The sequence below is a fragment of the Polyodon spathula genome, chromosome 18, assembly GCF_017654505.1.
Source record: "Polyodon spathula isolate WHYD16114869_AA chromosome 18, ASM1765450v1, whole genome shotgun sequence".
Classification (NCBI taxonomy): Eukaryota; Metazoa; Chordata; class Actinopteri; order Acipenseriformes; family Polyodontidae; genus Polyodon; species Polyodon spathula.
In genome coordinates, this window is record NC_054551.1 from 18,711,808 (window position 1) to 18,729,011 (window position 17,204).

Genomic DNA, 17,204 nt, shown 5'->3' on the forward strand with positions numbered 1-17,204 from the left:
AATGGGCTGTCCAGAAGTGGAGGAAGAGAGAAGCTCTTCTCCATGCCTCGGATCGTCAGGCAAACCTCAGGTAAAGAAAAGAGAGGGGGAGAAGGAATGGACTCAAGGTGAAACTGATACTGAATGCCTGATAGGTAGTTTCTGATGGAGGAAGGAGCGAGGTTGCGAGACAGCCTGAGATATGCAACAAAGGCCAGCAGGTGTTGAAGATTAAAGGTGGAGTGAGAGATCCGATTCTGGGCGCAGAATTAGGTGAAGGAGAACCAGGCAGTAGAGTAAGCTGAGCGTGCAGATGGGTCTAGAACGCTCTCCATAAAACAGCGGGCAGACTGGAGGAGACCAGAGAGAGAGAGAGAGAGAGAGAGGCGTTTAGATGAATGTTACCTGGCTGAACGGAGGCACCTGCTGCGGGTTGGGATCTGCTCCTGGAGCTAGGCTGTGAAACCTTGGGACCTGCAGATGAGATAAAGCGTCAGCGGCATTATTAAAGGAACCGGGGATGTGGTGGGCCTGAATAATTGCATTATTGGTCACTGAGATCCAGACCAGGCGGCGGAGAAGCTGCATGATTGAAGGGGATGATGAGCGCCCTTTGTTCACTATATGAACTGCAGAGGAGTTATCACTGAAGAATACGATTGATTTTCTGGGCCATAGGTGGCTCCAGAGCAGGGAGGCGACTACAATAGAAGTCCAATAGAAATACAAACCTTTTTCCAGCTCGGCTCTGATAAGAGAGGTGACTGCTTCCAGATTTGAAATAGCTGAACGGAGATTAAGGCAGGAAAGTGAAGAAGGAAAACTAGATAACCTGGTGGAGAAGCCGTAAAGGAGGCCGTTGATGAGGTATGACACAGATTGCTTATCAGGGTGAAGGCAGAGTGCTTTGGTTAAGGCAGGGATGTTCACAGGAGAAGAGACGGTCAGGGCTGAATGTAATTTGCCACGCTTTGAAGGGCAAATGGATTTAGCGTGCGCGTCACCGCAAAAAGAACAAATGTGAAGGAAACGGCAGGTATTGTTATTGCAAGTAGCGTGTGACAGGCTGGCGAGTGGACTGAGGCTCAGAGACAGAATAGAGGCAAAAATAAAGTTATTTTATTAAATAAAATAAATAATCAACTAAATAGGCACAAGGGCCAACAAAAAAAGAGGTTCTAACAGAAATAATCAAAATGAACTCAAAAAACAGTCAGGTTCCAGGTTTTTATATTCCTTTCTTTTAAAATACAAAAGCAAACAGAAAACACACACCCTACTACTACTACCACCACCACTACCACCACTACTACTACTACTACTCCCATTCACTCTACTCTACTGCCAGCCAGGGTCTCTCCCCTGGCTTTTATCCCCTGTGGCTGGAGCCCAATTAATCAATAATTATTCAATTAGGGCTCCAGCCACATTCTCACATGTTTTTCTGGCAGGGAGAAATTTAAGCCCCTCCCTGCCAGTTCCAAGCATGTTCATATAGACGGGGAGTTCCCCGTCACATAGCGTAATTGAAATTATTACAAATTTGACGGCCCCTTGTGAATCTGATGAGGCGACCGAGCCTGTCGGTAGAAGAGGAGGTGTCTGGAGGGGCTGAGGCGTGGATAGGGCAGGCAGAAGAAGTGGTTCAACTGAAACTGAAAGATGTCCTAGGAAACCGTGAAGAAAAGGTAGTTCCGGCGGTGGCAGCTTTCGGACAAAGGGGAGTAGAATGACTTGATGAAGCGCAAACCCCGCAAGCGTAGGCTCTCAAACCTCCAAAAATCCTGTGAAACAGATCTGTCTGGTTTTGCCCAGTTAACAACCACATTGTCTGTTACCAGGACGACAGACGTTTTTGCAGAAAAACTCTTGTGATAGTCATAAAACATGGTACCACTGAAACTGACAGCCAGCTCAATTACGTATGCCAGATAATGATCCAACTCCTCTCGGTGGTGAGGAAAGGCGCTGCATAACACATCTCTGTAGGCTGAAAATGCCAAAAATTCCCCCATCGTTAAATTTTTAAGCAAACGTGGATCAGAAGATTTGAGTGTCACCGATACATCCCCACAGCTGATGAGGTGTTGATCAATTAATTTGGAGGTGGCAATAAGAACAAGGACAAGATCACCATCCTTATCTTCAGTAATCTGCCTATGTAGAGCAGGGGAGACGGTAATGCATCTGGAACTGAACACCTGCTGCTGGTCGAGGGGAGCAGCAGAAAACAGAGTGAAGGAAGGAGTAGGATCGGTGACCTCAATGGCGGAGGAGGAAACTGTATGAGTGGGAGGAGGGGCTGGTACAGAGCAAGCCTCCAAAGAACCAAGATGGGCATTCATGTCCAGCAAGGAGTCAGAGATAGGCTGGAGAAGGGCATTCATGTCCTGCATAATGGAGATCCTGAATGAGTCCAGGTCAAAAGCTGCTTGAGGAGGAAGGTACGTGCTGTGAGCAGGAGAAACAGAGGCATTGGTCTGGTTTTATTGCCTAACCTGACGAGGTGGGTCAGAAGAAACAGGCAGGGCGAGGGCCTGAAGCTGAGGAGGGATCGGCTCTGCGATCGGGAGGCCAGGGCATCGGCTCTGAGAAGCGTTTCTCTTCCTTTTAACTGGTGGAAAAACAGGAGTGGCTGATATAGTACTGCAATACAGCCAAAACAGTTCCTCCCAATCGGCTCCGGTAGGAATGGGAATCGATTGCTCAAAAAACACTTTAAGCAACTTAGGCTGGGTCCAATCTTTATAAAAGAGAGTCTTGATTTGGGGTTGTGTAACTGCCTGCCTTGAGCACCATACTGCAGGGCTCTGAACGGGAGAGCACGCAGTAGAATCCTGAAGAAGGGGGGGTGGGGGGTGGGGGAGGACTGACCTCTGTACTTGCCCAGGTAGGAATTCGTCACTTTGAGGAAGAATCTAAGTTAGTCGTCATGCTAGTGGGTCCTCCTGGACTCCCAAGTTTAACAGCTCTCAAAGCCGACAAATAATAATAAACACAGATTGAAAACAAAGGTTTAAACAAATGAGTCGCCGAAGCTTTGGATACAGAAACGAGCTACCAGAGTATACCACGCAAATCTGAGAAGCATCCAAAAACAAACACAGATGGAGGGTTGAAGCAATGCTGAATGTATAAATAACAAAAAGAGATTGACAAGTTAAACTGACCCCCACCCCACACGGAAGTAGTTTGCGTGGCTAATCCCGCCCCTACTGAAAGCTGCCAGAGAGGCTAGAGAAGCTGAATACAGCTATAAAACCTGGAAGCTCCGCGAGGGAGCGCCCTCTACAGCGTCCACCGAATTACACCTAAAGGTTAACATCACAATTGAGTATTCCTTTGTATAAAATGGCTCTTATATGCGTAACTGAGATTGTATCTTTGTAAATGCATCTGTATTTTATGTTTTATTTTTTCTTAAAATTGAACTTGGGAAATTTGGGCTGCATCTTAAATTCGAATGAATAAGCTAATATTTAAATAGTATTTTAGCTTGCATGCGAAATAGTTAAGTCAAACAAATCCAACATATTTTTACCCAACATTGTGAAAAACATATTTTCGCACCTGCACAATTATTCCCAACTCCTCCTCCAGAGTTGAGAAAAAACTAATTTGCAATTAAAAAAATAAATAAATAAATCAGGATTTTTTTTTTTTTTTGCTTTGCCCTCAACATCCATTTTAAATTTTACTTACAGGCACAACTTTTTTCTCAAGACAGAATTGAGTGAACAAATCCCTGCAAAAATATTTTAAATGAGCAATATGACTCACACTGACTAGTGTGAGTCAGAAAACTTATGCATTTCATAAAAGTTGTTTCTCTGTAAGAACTGTGGTAGTGACTGTTACCACACTACAGAAACTGTACACATGTTCAAACTAGTCAGATCAATGTTTTAATATCTGTTGAGGGTTTAACAACAGGGTACTCTCTGCTGATGTAATAATTGGCTAATCTATTATGTACCAATTTTGGGTTTATGATAAGGCACACTCCCCACGCTTTGTTCAGCTACCAGTGACAGCTAATAATTATAGGGATAAAAATAATGACTTGAACAAAATGGTTAGACAGCCAGCTAATTCTGCCCATTTTAAATACAGCCAATACTGCACAATTATAACAAAGCAGACATTTTCATTAAGTTTACCATCATTAAGTAGGGAGTGTTTGTATCCGTACTTAAATTACACTCCAGTTGGGACCTAGGCAAACGGCAGGAACAGCAGAGGCAGAAAATGCTGTTTAGGCACTGTCTGAGCACAGAATTGCACTATTTAAAAAAACAAAATAAACACAATACACAAAACAAAGCAGCACCCAAGTAAAATCTACTGTGGTGCAACGAGAAAGCACAAACCTGCTGCTCTCAATCCTTCCTCAAACTGAACCCAGGAACTGGCTTTCCGGCTCCTTTTTTATACCATGTTGCCAGGCCTAATTGACAATCAATAAATCAATTAGGTCCTGTACACATTCTTCACATGTTTTTGATTTCAACCCCCATCACTGTCAAATTACCCCAAATCCTTCAAACTATTTACACCACCACCACACACAATGAAAATTGACAAAAGTTCTATGGAAAAAGCCCCCACTACTGTGGTAGGTGCGGTGGATGACACTGCATTGTGCTGGGGGGTTTCGGTCAGTTGCCACGGACAACTGTTTTTAAAAAAAAAAATTCATGCCTCAACTACATTTGTGAAAATCCCCCTGACGAACCGCCAGGTAAGTAGCTTAAATAGTTTTCAAAATGTCATGCTGTGGTTTCATCCATCTTTGTATTTCTAGACAACGATCTGCCTAAATATGCATCCAGTATAAGTGTGCTATGTTCCCGTTTTTCTGAACTTCTCAGAAATATAAGCCTACATTAAATATATGAAAGTTAGTATACTTGAAAATTAGTAGAGTATACTACTACTACTACTACTGTCTGGTCATGGCAAGGGAAGTAAAGCGTCATCGCAAAGTGCTCCATGATAATACATAGGGCATTACCAAGCCCGCCATTCGCCGACTGGCTCGCCGCGGAGCAGTGAAGCAAATCTCTGGGCTGATCTATGATGAGACCGGTGGGGTGCTGAAAGTTTTCCTGGAGAACGTGCTCAGGGATGCCGTCACCTACACTGAGCATGCCAAGAGAAAGACCGTCACTGCTATGGATGTGGTGTATGCTCTGAAGCACCATTGTCGCACTCTGTACGGTATAGATTTGATCACAAGAACACTACCACCACTATTAATAATATGCAAAAAAAAAAAAAAAAAAAAAAACTGTGAACCCTTTATCATTAAAACAATTTACAACACCACACACACACACACACACACACACACACAACAGTTACATGTGCCTTGCCACACACCCTAAAAACAAGCATAATTTCCAACTGGGTCGTCCGAGTTTCTCAAGACACATTTCCATCTGTACCATGAAAACTATAAACTCACTCTCACCTAGTTTAATCTCAGTTCAAATCCAATATGCAGCCACACATTACACAAAAATCAAAGATCACATGTATGTATCACTTTTGAAGGCCATTATTAATTAATTCACCATCTACCAATAGCTGACACTCACATCCATTGGACCCTCATTAGCTAACTCCCACCATCAGTGTGAATTGGAGGGATCAAGTTCTGCCAGCCAACAATTCTAACTGGGGTTGAGAGAGTCCCAATTGAAATGAATTTGACCTCGATCTGCTCCTGATAGAAATAAACAACCCTGGTTTCAAAATCAGTTCCAGTGGCAGATGGAAATGTGGCATTGTAGTGTTAACTGGGCATGTGTTATAAATCCAATGCTTGTTGAATGCTTTCAAAAGGCTTTTTTGAGCACAGCCATGTACAGTAGCAGGAAGGGAGTTCCTGTGTCTCTGGAACTCCCTTCCAAGGTCTATCAGGGACTCTGAGTCTGTGTCTATGTTTCACCTCAAGAGCCATTTTTATACACTGGCTAACTGCACTGTATAGTTTTTATCGTATTGTTTTATGTATATGTATTTTATGTCTTTTTAATGTAAAGCGCTTTGGGATTTCTTTTAATGAAAGGTGCTATACAAAAGAAATATTATTATTATAATTATTAAGTATGCAGAATAGAATTTACAAGTCTACATTGTGTGATTTACTGATGCCCTTTTCTTTTATAAAATTGATTTAAAGTCATAAAACCTACATCGGTCTAATTTAATTATATTGTCCAATTGTTTAGAAGCAGTGAAAAATAATAAATCCAAGAGGGATGCGGCTGTGCTGAATTCTTAGCAGTGGGCAGCTGCATGTAAATCGAGTATGACATCTGGACAACAGAAAGTGTTTTATCATATCTGGCATAGCCTGCTAGAGGTTCAGCATACTTGTCATTTTGTACAATGTACCAAACTTTCATATAGTTTATTCAATATTGCCAGTATAATGGATAGTACTATTTTTACATATTATGATTACCATAATTTTCTAAATCCAATTTACACAATTTTTTAGTTGATTTGGATTCTGGGTTTTATTAACTTTTGCATGTGTTTTTTCTTCCGGTATACTGCAGTAGCATTCCCACGTTAATAGCTTTGCTTTTAGTCTTATTCTTATTAACAAACAATCTGGTCTATTTTACCAACCTCACTTTTGTGATAAATAAATGTAATTAGGATAAATGTGCTACCCACATTGCTCATATCTGTTTCAGTCCCTTCTGTTTTATCTGTCACTTTTTTTAATCAATAGTCATATATCTAAATTTATTTGGGGTACTAAAAAAACAAGAATTAATTTCTGAAGCAGGCAGATGTTGGTCAATGGCTTATTTTTCCACCTGAGATTGCCACCACTAACCTTCGACCAGACATTGTCTTGTGGTCTGGATCAGCACACCTTGTTCATCTGGTAGAATTAACAGTGCCATGGGAGGATACTGTGGATGAGGTGTATGAGAGGAAGAAACTTCGGTATGCTCAACTAGCTGCTGAAGCGAAACAGCAAGGATGGAGAGTCAGAGTTTACCCAGTGGAGATGGGTTGTCGAGGAATTGTGGCACAATCTACAACCCAGTTTCTCGGAGATGTTGGGTTCAGTGGCCAAGAGTTTCGTCGCACAGTGAAGAACTTATCTGAAGCAGCAGAAAGGAGCAGCAACTGGCTGTGTTTGAGACGGAAAGATTCTGGATGGGGATCTCAAGCACAATAGAAAGCAAGCAATGCTGATGTACAGGTAAGTACGCTCGGCTGTGTTGAGTGGGGGACAGACGGGGGTGATGCTGGGACGCCAGAATCACTGTTGAGCCCTCTTGAGGCGTTGTGGGCTAGTCGACAAAACACCAAGGATGGAAGGTGCCACCTGAAGACCCCAGAGATGTACCCTACTTGGCTCAATCCAGACAGTTGTCATGCCGATGCACTGGGGAGACCGCACTGTGGTTGATCCCCAGAGCCAGCATCAATCCTGATTGACACTAGAACAGCCGAGTTTATGCTACTAGAACAGCCAGCGGCAGCCATTTTGACAGGTACATTTTAAACAGCCTCGATATGAAAATGAAACGGAAACTATCAGATACAACTCAAAAGATTTATTTATGAACATCATATCTAACATTTGCATAGCAGAAACGTTGTATTTAAATGAAAAAATAAACATAAAAGGCTTCACTTTCGAAATTAGCACATATAATGAATGATGTAAAAAAATGAAAAACTACAATAAAATAAACATTTCAAAAGAAGATAGTGTAAATAAGTGTAAACTGCTATATGCAAATAAAAATTGCAAAAATGAAGTAATTGTTTACAAAAATAACACAAAAGGCTTTTTTTCACATTAGCCTGCATAAAACGACTTAAAACAATGAAAACTATAATGAAATAAACATTTCAAAAGAAAATATAGTGTAACCAGCTGTAAACTGGTTATATGTAGGCTTACATACAGAATTGTAAAATCGAAATCGTTATTTATAAAAAAAAGAAAATAACTCTGTTCACATTGTGTAATGGGAATGCGCATTCAGGGAAACATAATTCAAAGTAGCCCCCATATTAGAACAATTCACACATGTAACGATATCAACTTGTCGTGTGCATTTACCACATATTGCTCTTTCACACTGGGCACAGATATCAGACATTTTATTTTTATTGCATTTATTTACCCGTTTTCTGTTGCATATCACTTGATGCACACTGTATCCAGGTTGAGCTGCATTTCTCTGCTGTTTGCAGCTTTCTGATCGAAATGTTTCCGCCAAAGCTCTAGGGGTAGCATTATAAGATGATATTTTCCCCGAAAGCTGCCATGTCCAGTACATTGTAAAATACTGCAACTGGACACCAGTGATTGCTTTCACAGAGTACTAAGTTTTGTGCAGATGGTGGAAACTCACTTCTCACTTTGTTTACTGTTCCAACCAGGCTGTTTTTTTCTTCAACTGTTTTGCTAATTACAGTGAAATAAAAATATATCATTGGTAACATTCACCTCTTTTCCCAACCACGGTTACATCAGCCCAAGTACCACATTGCCACCGAGTCTCTGACCAGCTGGGTGTGTTTCATATTTGCACAGGTAGGGGTATGGTCCGCTGCCAGCCAAAACCTGAGCCCAAGTTTGATAGGTTTGTTTGATGTGTATTGTGTCCAGCGACACCGTGCTTTATCAGAAACAGCTACTTGTCCATGTATTGTTTTATATTTAGCTTGAAACAGGCAATGCTGTTTTCAGTGAAGTCAATCCAAATTCCTGCTGCCAATGCAAATATCTGTAGCTGCTCTCAAATCAAAAATATTTGCAAAAATATCAAGATTTCCTGAAAAAGTCTTGTAATAGTAATATTATAAGATAGCAGACTATATATACTCACGTAGACAGCCAGACAGCAGTTCTCCAAGGAATTGATAGGCTTACAATAGAGATTTGGATAACACATATCTTGACTTTAAAGAGCAATATTTTATTCAAATATTGCTGTAAACTCAGCAGAGGTAGATATAACAAACTGGCTTTTATACATATAAAAAATAGCATATTGTAGGTTATATTGACAATAAAAGCATGCATTGTAACAAGTTGTCAAAATGACTACTTTTGGCGGTTCTAGGTAGAAGTGCTTACAACTTTTTTTTGCAATTCAGACTTTCAAACGCTCTCAATATTTAATACATGTATTTAGGAAAAGTCAAGAACAGACAACCACGGATTTTTAACACACACAGAGTAACTTACATTTTAAAAGTGAAAACCTTCAAAATGACTACAGTGGCGGTTCTAGTATTAATTAATTACTGATGTTCATTGTCATGAAACCGATCAGGTTTTATCACTGCTCATGTTGTGCTCATCTTAAGCACCTACATACGGAAACACTTCAGACATGATACGTGAATAACAAAACAGTAACAACAAACCCCAACACACCACACTAACACCAATGTTTAACAAATTGAACAAAAATAAATCTGATCCAATTCTGTATTCTCAAACTAAATCCACAAGCAACAATTTTAAAGGTTACAGTGATTTATTTTCCCCATTTAGTAAATTTATCATCCCAGTAAACTATCAAATTAATAAACAAAATGATACAGCATTTATTTAACCCTATACTGATAAACTGATAGGTAGTTAATAAATTGTTTTAATAATTCAGAAGTGTAAGTACATAAGGTTGCAGACATCTACATTTCATATTAATGCATGTAACACCCAATAGAATATGACATACATGTCCTGGAACACCCCCTTGTTATATTTGGGTTGGTTTTGACTAAAGTTCTAAACAAACAGTTGATATGGTGTTTCAAGAAAGAAGTGATATAGTTATTGTTTTGTGAAATTTTTTTTAGGGTCCTTTGCATTCCTGTTCTTTTCATGATGAACTCTCTCTCTCTCGCTCTAATTTTAAAGTCAGACAGATAGAATAATTATATATTTTCTTTGAACGGCAGTGAAGTTTTACCTTGGCTGTGGCACATTACAGTGCACTGAATGCTCTGACGTTGCTCGCTCCTGGCATTACTTAACCGCGGTATAGCTTGAGGGCCACGCAAAACAAACAAACAAAAAAAAGCATAGTTGCATATATTATTAGTTTCCCATAAACATAGGAAGTTAAACCTCATGAATAACTCTCTGTATATATTTTTTTTAATGCTTCGAGGCTTTGTTGGGGAGGCAGTTGCAAACCTCCTAAATAATGCTTTCGAGGCTGGGGGGGGGGGATGCTTTTTTGTTGTTGTTGTTTTTTTTTTTTTTTTTAAACTGCACATTTATGGAAATATTCTGTTTGCTACATTACATTAATGTGAACTGCATTGAAAAGATAGGAGAATAAAAATAAAATAAAAAAAGCATTCCAGTGGATCCACATTCCACTACTTCTTAACCAACAACTGCAGCAGTGTAGATTTACACTACACTAGAAAAAAATTAAGACTTTAATATTTAGGTTTTAGTGCTTTGTGTGTTATTTGGCCATCCTCATTCTTGTGAACAACTATGGAACTCTTAAACCCATGACAACAAAAGATATGTACAGAAACTGCTCTTTCCAATGAAGAAGTGTGTACAGTGTTAGTATGTTCAAATGTACTCCAGTTCAGAGCATACTGTACAGTATGAATAATGCAGTTCTGTAAATGCTACTGTAAGTCCATTTTTATGTGGTATGACGGACTACTCCTGTTTTTGTCTCCCTGAATATTAAATCTGGTGGGGTTTTCTTTCCTGCAAAATATTTCAGTAAATAACCCTGACATAAGAACATTCTGTGCAGCGCTTAAAGTATTGGCATTGCAAAGCTTACAGTTGTTATACAAGCAAAAGCAAATTATGAGCAAACCTATGCTCATCTGCAAGAAAAGACAAAGTCGACACTGACAAGACTCAAAGTATTACCCTCCTGCAGTGTTTACAAATAACATATTACTTTATCTTTGCTGTATCACGTGTTGTCCATATCTCTTTTTTTTTTTTAACACTTTCGATAGTTTTTATATATATACATACATACATACATATATATATATATATATATATATATATATATATATATATATATATATATATATATATATATATATATATTTTTTTTTTTTTTAGTCACCAGGAGAAAGAGATTTGATTCTTCTAACCATCACTGCGTATCCTGTTCATGCCCCCCACCGAAACAATGCTGGTGCTCTGTCTGCAATTAGTGGTGTACTGAACAGAAAGACAGCATTCTTGCAGAAGGTAGCAGGATTTGGATACACTGAGATGATAGAAGACAATTGTCACGATTACTGGAAATGTTAAGAAATGTACTGTCCAGTTGATTTATGACCCATGATGTGTGATTACAAATGTAAAAAGAGTCAGTAATGTGTTTACAAATACTACACTGCAAAATGGATAACATGGAACACAGCAAAGGTAACATAATGTATTTCTGGTAAACACTATAGAAAAATAACATGTCTGGGCGAGAGGAAGCCATTCGACCCATCCCAGTTCCAATGATCTCAAAACTGTCAAGTTAGGTCTTAAAGGACCCACGTGATTTTGCCTCAACAACATGACTAGGTAACCCATTCCATACCCTCACCCCTCTCTGTGTGCAGACGTGCCTCCTTCCCTCTGTTCAAAGTCTATCTCCACTTAATTTCCAACTGTGTTCTGTCTAAAAGAAGTCTGCCAGAGTGGAAGCAGACTGGCTCACGGTGCTAAATCGTTTTCTTATGTGACAAATTGCCTTTTCCTTCCAACAGTAATGGTTAGCCCTTATGTTCGCAACAGTGAAAAGTTTGCCTACATTTTTTGACAAGGTTAAAATAATGTAAGTGTTATAAAACCAGCATCTAACAACTTCTTATAACATTGACAAATGACAGTAGGCTATTTGGCCCATAAGTTCTTGTCTAGTTCAAGTAGTTGATTTATCCCAGAATGTAGTCTGCTCTTACAGGATCACAAACACTTACTGTAGCAACAACAATACGGGGTGACCTATTCCATTCACTTACCAATGTAAAGTAATTTGATGCACAAAAATATGATGGTCCATCTTAAATTTTACCAGAGGCCCTGCTGTTTTTTGGCATTGCACCCACATTCCCCTGTCAAGGATAAAGTCTGACACCCTAACTTGCTATACTGTTGGAAAAATATTATGCTGGAAGTAACTTTTGCAATATTACAAGATTAACCCTTTGCAGTCCAATGTCGGACCCTGTCTGATATCACCGAAAAGACGTAAAGCACAAGTTTCTAGTCATTTTTTCTCTGGAAAAAGCCGAGAAAACCATTCAATGGCCGAGTGAGACCGATAGGAGCCGAATGAAACAGAAAAAAAAGGGGGCGAGCAATAGCCCTAGCAGCTGCGCCATACAGAGATAAGCAGACATAAACAAAGGAGGTAGCTGCTTCCGCATCCAGCGCTCAAAGAATATCACGGACATTTGCAGACCTTTTTGAGATGTTACCTAGTAATAAAATAATGACTTGGATCACATTATTGAGGCATTTGGTGATAAAATGAGTGATCAGGAGAGGATTTATCAGTATGCATGTCTATAAAGAGGTATGTGAAAAATACAGCGAACACAGGGTGGTGCTTGGCTGGAGATGCAGAACTGATGTCGCTTAGCATGTCAATGCCCTTTAAAGCAGTTTTACTTGGGGGGGGGGGGGGGACAGCGCGTGTAAAATAAAACAGCGCGTGTGAAAATAAATTGATCCTGACATGTCTGACAGGCACTGAATAAATGGCCCGCAAAGCGTTAGTGTTACAGAACCCACTGCAGTGTTTACAAGTAACATAGTATCCTAACTTTGAGGACCTCCTTGATCCTGTTTCTGTAAGACTATATAACTTCCTATAATAATTTCTCATTTCTTGATAGCTATAAAAAAAAAAAAAAACATTCTTCCAACAGTAGAAAATAGACTATTAAAGCTTGCTCCACTGCCCAATAAAAGACACCTGGGATAACAATTTTATATCAAAAGGGAGACAAAACTAAATTAAAACATTACACAGTAAAAATGTAACTATTGGGTGGATTGCAGAGTCAGAGAAGGTGTCCTGGTTGTTGGGTCTACAGGTGTTGGGCTGACAGCTGTGTGTTACAAAAAAAAAGGTTAAGAATAATGTAAAAATACAAAAGGAACTGAAAGTTATTTACTGTGTTAAGATAACAACTACTGTAGAGCTAACACTGCAAATCCGTGCCGAGGAGAGCGCAGTCGATGCCGAACAGTCGGTGCAGAGTGGACCTGTTCCAAGGTTGGTGCCGATGGTAGGCACAGTCGGTGCCGGGTTGTAGGTGGCGCCGAAGATGTTTACACCAGTGCCGAGTCAATCAGGGCCAGGTAGGGGCCGTTTTACTCAACCTCGCAGTCAGCGGGAAAAAACGCGGTCGATGTTTGGGTATGCAGCCAATTCAGTCAGCATGGTCGCCGAGGGCAAGCGCAGCTGCGCTAGGAAAGCCCGACGCTTGAGACGGTCACTAGGCCAGAGCTGTTTTTTTTGTTTTTTGGTCGCTGTGACCGATTAAATCGGCGTAGAGGACGACGCCGCGAGCCTGCAGTCTCCTTACAGCACAGTAATGGCCGCCGCCAATCTCATAAGAGGGGTCGAAACCAGCTCTAGTCAGTAAACTGACGTGAGAATTAGACGAGAACACTCTCAGTAATGCTCAAAAGCGCAATTTTACCCTGGAATTTTATTAATTTGCGGGTAAAACTCAACAAACCAGCCAATTTCGTTACAAGAAAGCAAACGCAATCCGACCTGTCTCAGTGAAGCGAGAGAGAAAATGGTGATGTGCTACTGTGAGGACATGCCTCTTCAACAGGAGGTGGGAGGGACTTCCCCCTCAATACAGGGCCCTGATAGGGCAGCTTTTTTATATATGCTCAGTGATTGACAGTCAGAGAGGCTCTTCCCATTCGTTAATGGTTGTCAATCTCTTTCAGGGAACCAGGGTTATGGTAATGTTTTACTGTGTGGCTCAAATAATTTTCACCTTGTTCGCCCCGGTGGCGAAAGTATTAAAAAAATTCTGTAAAAGAGTGTGTGCAAATTCTTTTTTTTCCCCCACACATTTTACTTTGCCCAATGAAAGCACTCTAGCTTGATTATGCAACATAACCAGGCAGAAGCCAGGATGTTAATTGGCAGAAGCACTTTAACATGGCATCAAAACAAATAAAAATTACTGACATGTTTTTTAAACAACAAACAACAACAAAATCATCATCTCCAACAAGCAGCAGTCCAACAGATCAGGAATGACAGACGCCTTAGTGTAAAAAAGTCAAATATGACCACGACACTCACAGGGAGATAAAGCAAGCTTCAAAACGATCACAGGTAAGGGTTATTTTCTCACTAGATACAGAACCTCTGTTGTTTGATAAATATTCGCGGACAAACTTAAAATTCGCTGTCCACTCTCGCTGCTGAATAAAAGTCTTAAAAAAAATTTACTGCACTAGTATAAAAAATCTAAATGACTGCAACAAATCATTAATTTATTTATTTTTGGAATTGATTAAATATACTGCACATTCATTAGTAGAGTGGGGTTTGAAATACAATAAAAATTTTATTGCTTAAACAAAATTATTAAACCCCTCTGTAAAGGGGGCAGTTATTACAGAACTGAGTATTATATGGCCAAGACACGCACAGCAAGACATAATCTTCAACAGCTACTTGAATAACAGGATCAAAACATATATTTCCTAAAGAATTTATAGGAGTTTATATAATGCAACATTATATAATTCATGATATATATCCGTATTGCAACTTGCATATCTCAGTACTTATTGTATCTTTAGAACAGAAAAAAAGTTTGGGAACAAGATGATCAAGGCTCGTCCCTTGTTAGCTCTTCATTTCCGGGGGTGGAGGGGGGGTGTTTCAGATCCTACTACTTCACCTGGTAGGCTTTTCATTTCAGCCTTTGAAAAACACTACTCCAAGGTAATGTGCTGGTTGTCTGCCTCTTTCTATAACCTCCTCAACTAACAGTCAACTATGCAAACTAGATACAGTTTAGGATCAGTATTTAAATTATAGATCTCAATGCAGAACAAAACTAATCCATACCAAGAGGAATAAGGAACAGATTATAAATATGTAAATGTTACTGAATTCTTCTGCTGATGTAGTTAGTCTAACAAAGGAAGTTGGACTGTTATACAAAAGGTGAATTATAAGGTTGAAAAAAATGTTAGTCAGAAAACAGATAAGACATAAGATAGCCTAACTGCCAAATCTGCCATACCTTTGTTTATACTCTCCAACAAAAGCTTTGAAAACAAAAACTTCAACATGCATACAAAGGTTTTTATTTTCACTTAAAAATATGTAATTTACTGTTCATGTTTAAGATAAGTATTCCTGAATAAGATCATACTGTTGGTGTAGTACTAATTAGGTCAGTGTATGCCAAGAAGTGCTGCTTTTTATAGCTGCATAAACCCTCACTGCTTTCCCATAGAATGACGAACAACTAAAGAGCAATATAGCACGACAGGGTGTGTGTCACTGTGGGACTGAAGACAAAGCCAAGTGTGTTTAACCGCACGAGAAGTAGCGATACCCATCTACAACACACACCCAGGAGTGCCACATTGCAATTAAACACATTTCTACGAGCTCATTTTAAATTAAAAACAACTGACAACAATTTGGTTTATACGGAACCGTGGCAATATCTCAGTACATTGCCACAGCTATGGCATCACACAGCCCACTAAATTAATAAGAGGACAAGCCTTGTCATTGTATAATTCTCCTCACTCAAACACACTCGTTCACTAAACATCTTAGCATACTGTACTTCAATAGACAGGACGCGTGTATGCTGTTCAAATCATGTGGCGCATTACCCATTTACTACCAATGATGAAAAACTGGGTGGGGTATTTCTTCAATTTACCACAAGCATGTATGGCTATATGTAAATAGTGTATTTTTGTGTTTTTTTGAGTTGTAAAATTAAGTTTACTTGTTGAAAAAAATTGATAGATATGGCTAGGGCTGTGTTAAAAGGTTTGAAGGTTTGTTCAATAGCCAGGAATTCAAAGGTAGTTTTAAACCTTCAAAGGTTCATCAGGTGGCATTCACGCACTGTGTGTTTTTTGTTGTTTGTTTTTTTTTCTCTGTTAACAGAAACCATTTGACAATGTGTGAATATTGTAAACACTGTACTATAAAACACACATTAAATGTCACTCACATGCAAAATTCAATCTTTTAATTTGTATAATGCATACTACGTAAACAAAAGTATTAAAATCCACTACCAAATCGTTATACATAGCAACTCTATACGGTGCCGCTGCGGTGCATGGACCAGGGTACACTGGGAGGATACCAAGCCATAGCAGTTGTGGTGCTTCAGTAAAATATACTGAATACCTACTGTATAGGGCTGCTACAATTAAATGCATTTTTCAATCTATTCCATTCATAATTCAATATAGTTAATAAAGTAACATCATTTAAGTTTATCAATGAAACGGCACCAAATGCGCCGTCTTGCTATTTACAGTATTTCTACAAAGACAAGCAGTGGGCATGCTCTTTTCCTGCTGGTGTGCAAATCAGTTTTGAAAACGCTTTGTAAGTACGCACCCTCTGTGTATACAATGTAAACAAAAAGAGTGCCTCCTTGGATCCAGAGCAGGTCGACAAGCTTCCATTTCTGCCGAACAACAGCTAAATAAATTATCAGAAAACAGACTGTATATAGTTTTCTCTTCTTTGGAGTTTTTTTGGAATATGAACCTGGGAATAATTGGTTTTTATGATGTATTTTTCAAACGGGGCTGCATGCTCGTGCATTTCCTCACTGATGCCCACATCAAGTCGATATAAGTACAGTGTGGCAAAAGGTGGGGAGGGGGGGCAGTGGCATCTTACATATAAACAAGCAATAGTGCTACAGTTTTACATCAGTATAAAAACCATTTGAAAGACCTCAATCACAGAGAAAAAGAAATTCAAATTAAACTCATCACAGCCATAATCAATCAGCAGTCCAAAACAAGAACAACAAAACGCAACTATATAGTCTAAGTAAAGCCCTGTTTACATTTGTATCGGTACGATACTAATACAGTTTGTTTCAGTATAGAATATACCGGTACGAAACCACTTTCTATCCTAACTCACTTTTCAATATCGATACAGTTGTGATATACCGGTCCACATTCA

The 17,204-nt window shown here is 39.4% G+C and overlaps 1 protein-coding gene across 2 annotated transcripts in view; it reads right to left on the reverse strand.

Moving 5' to 3' along the window:
• Positions 1–17,204, reverse strand: part of rabgap1l (RAB GTPase activating protein 1-like) — a 378,634-nt gene that overhangs the window by 348,590 nt on the left and 12,840 nt on the right. The window contains exon 2 of one of the 2 annotated variants that reach the window (XM_041277492.1): positions 385–453. The exons of the other annotated variant lie outside the window; for it this stretch is intronic. The gene's annotated coding sequence lies outside the window, so the exon portion shown is untranslated. The remainder of the gene's footprint in view (positions 1–384; positions 454–17,204) is intronic. 2 annotated transcript variants of the gene reach the window in all.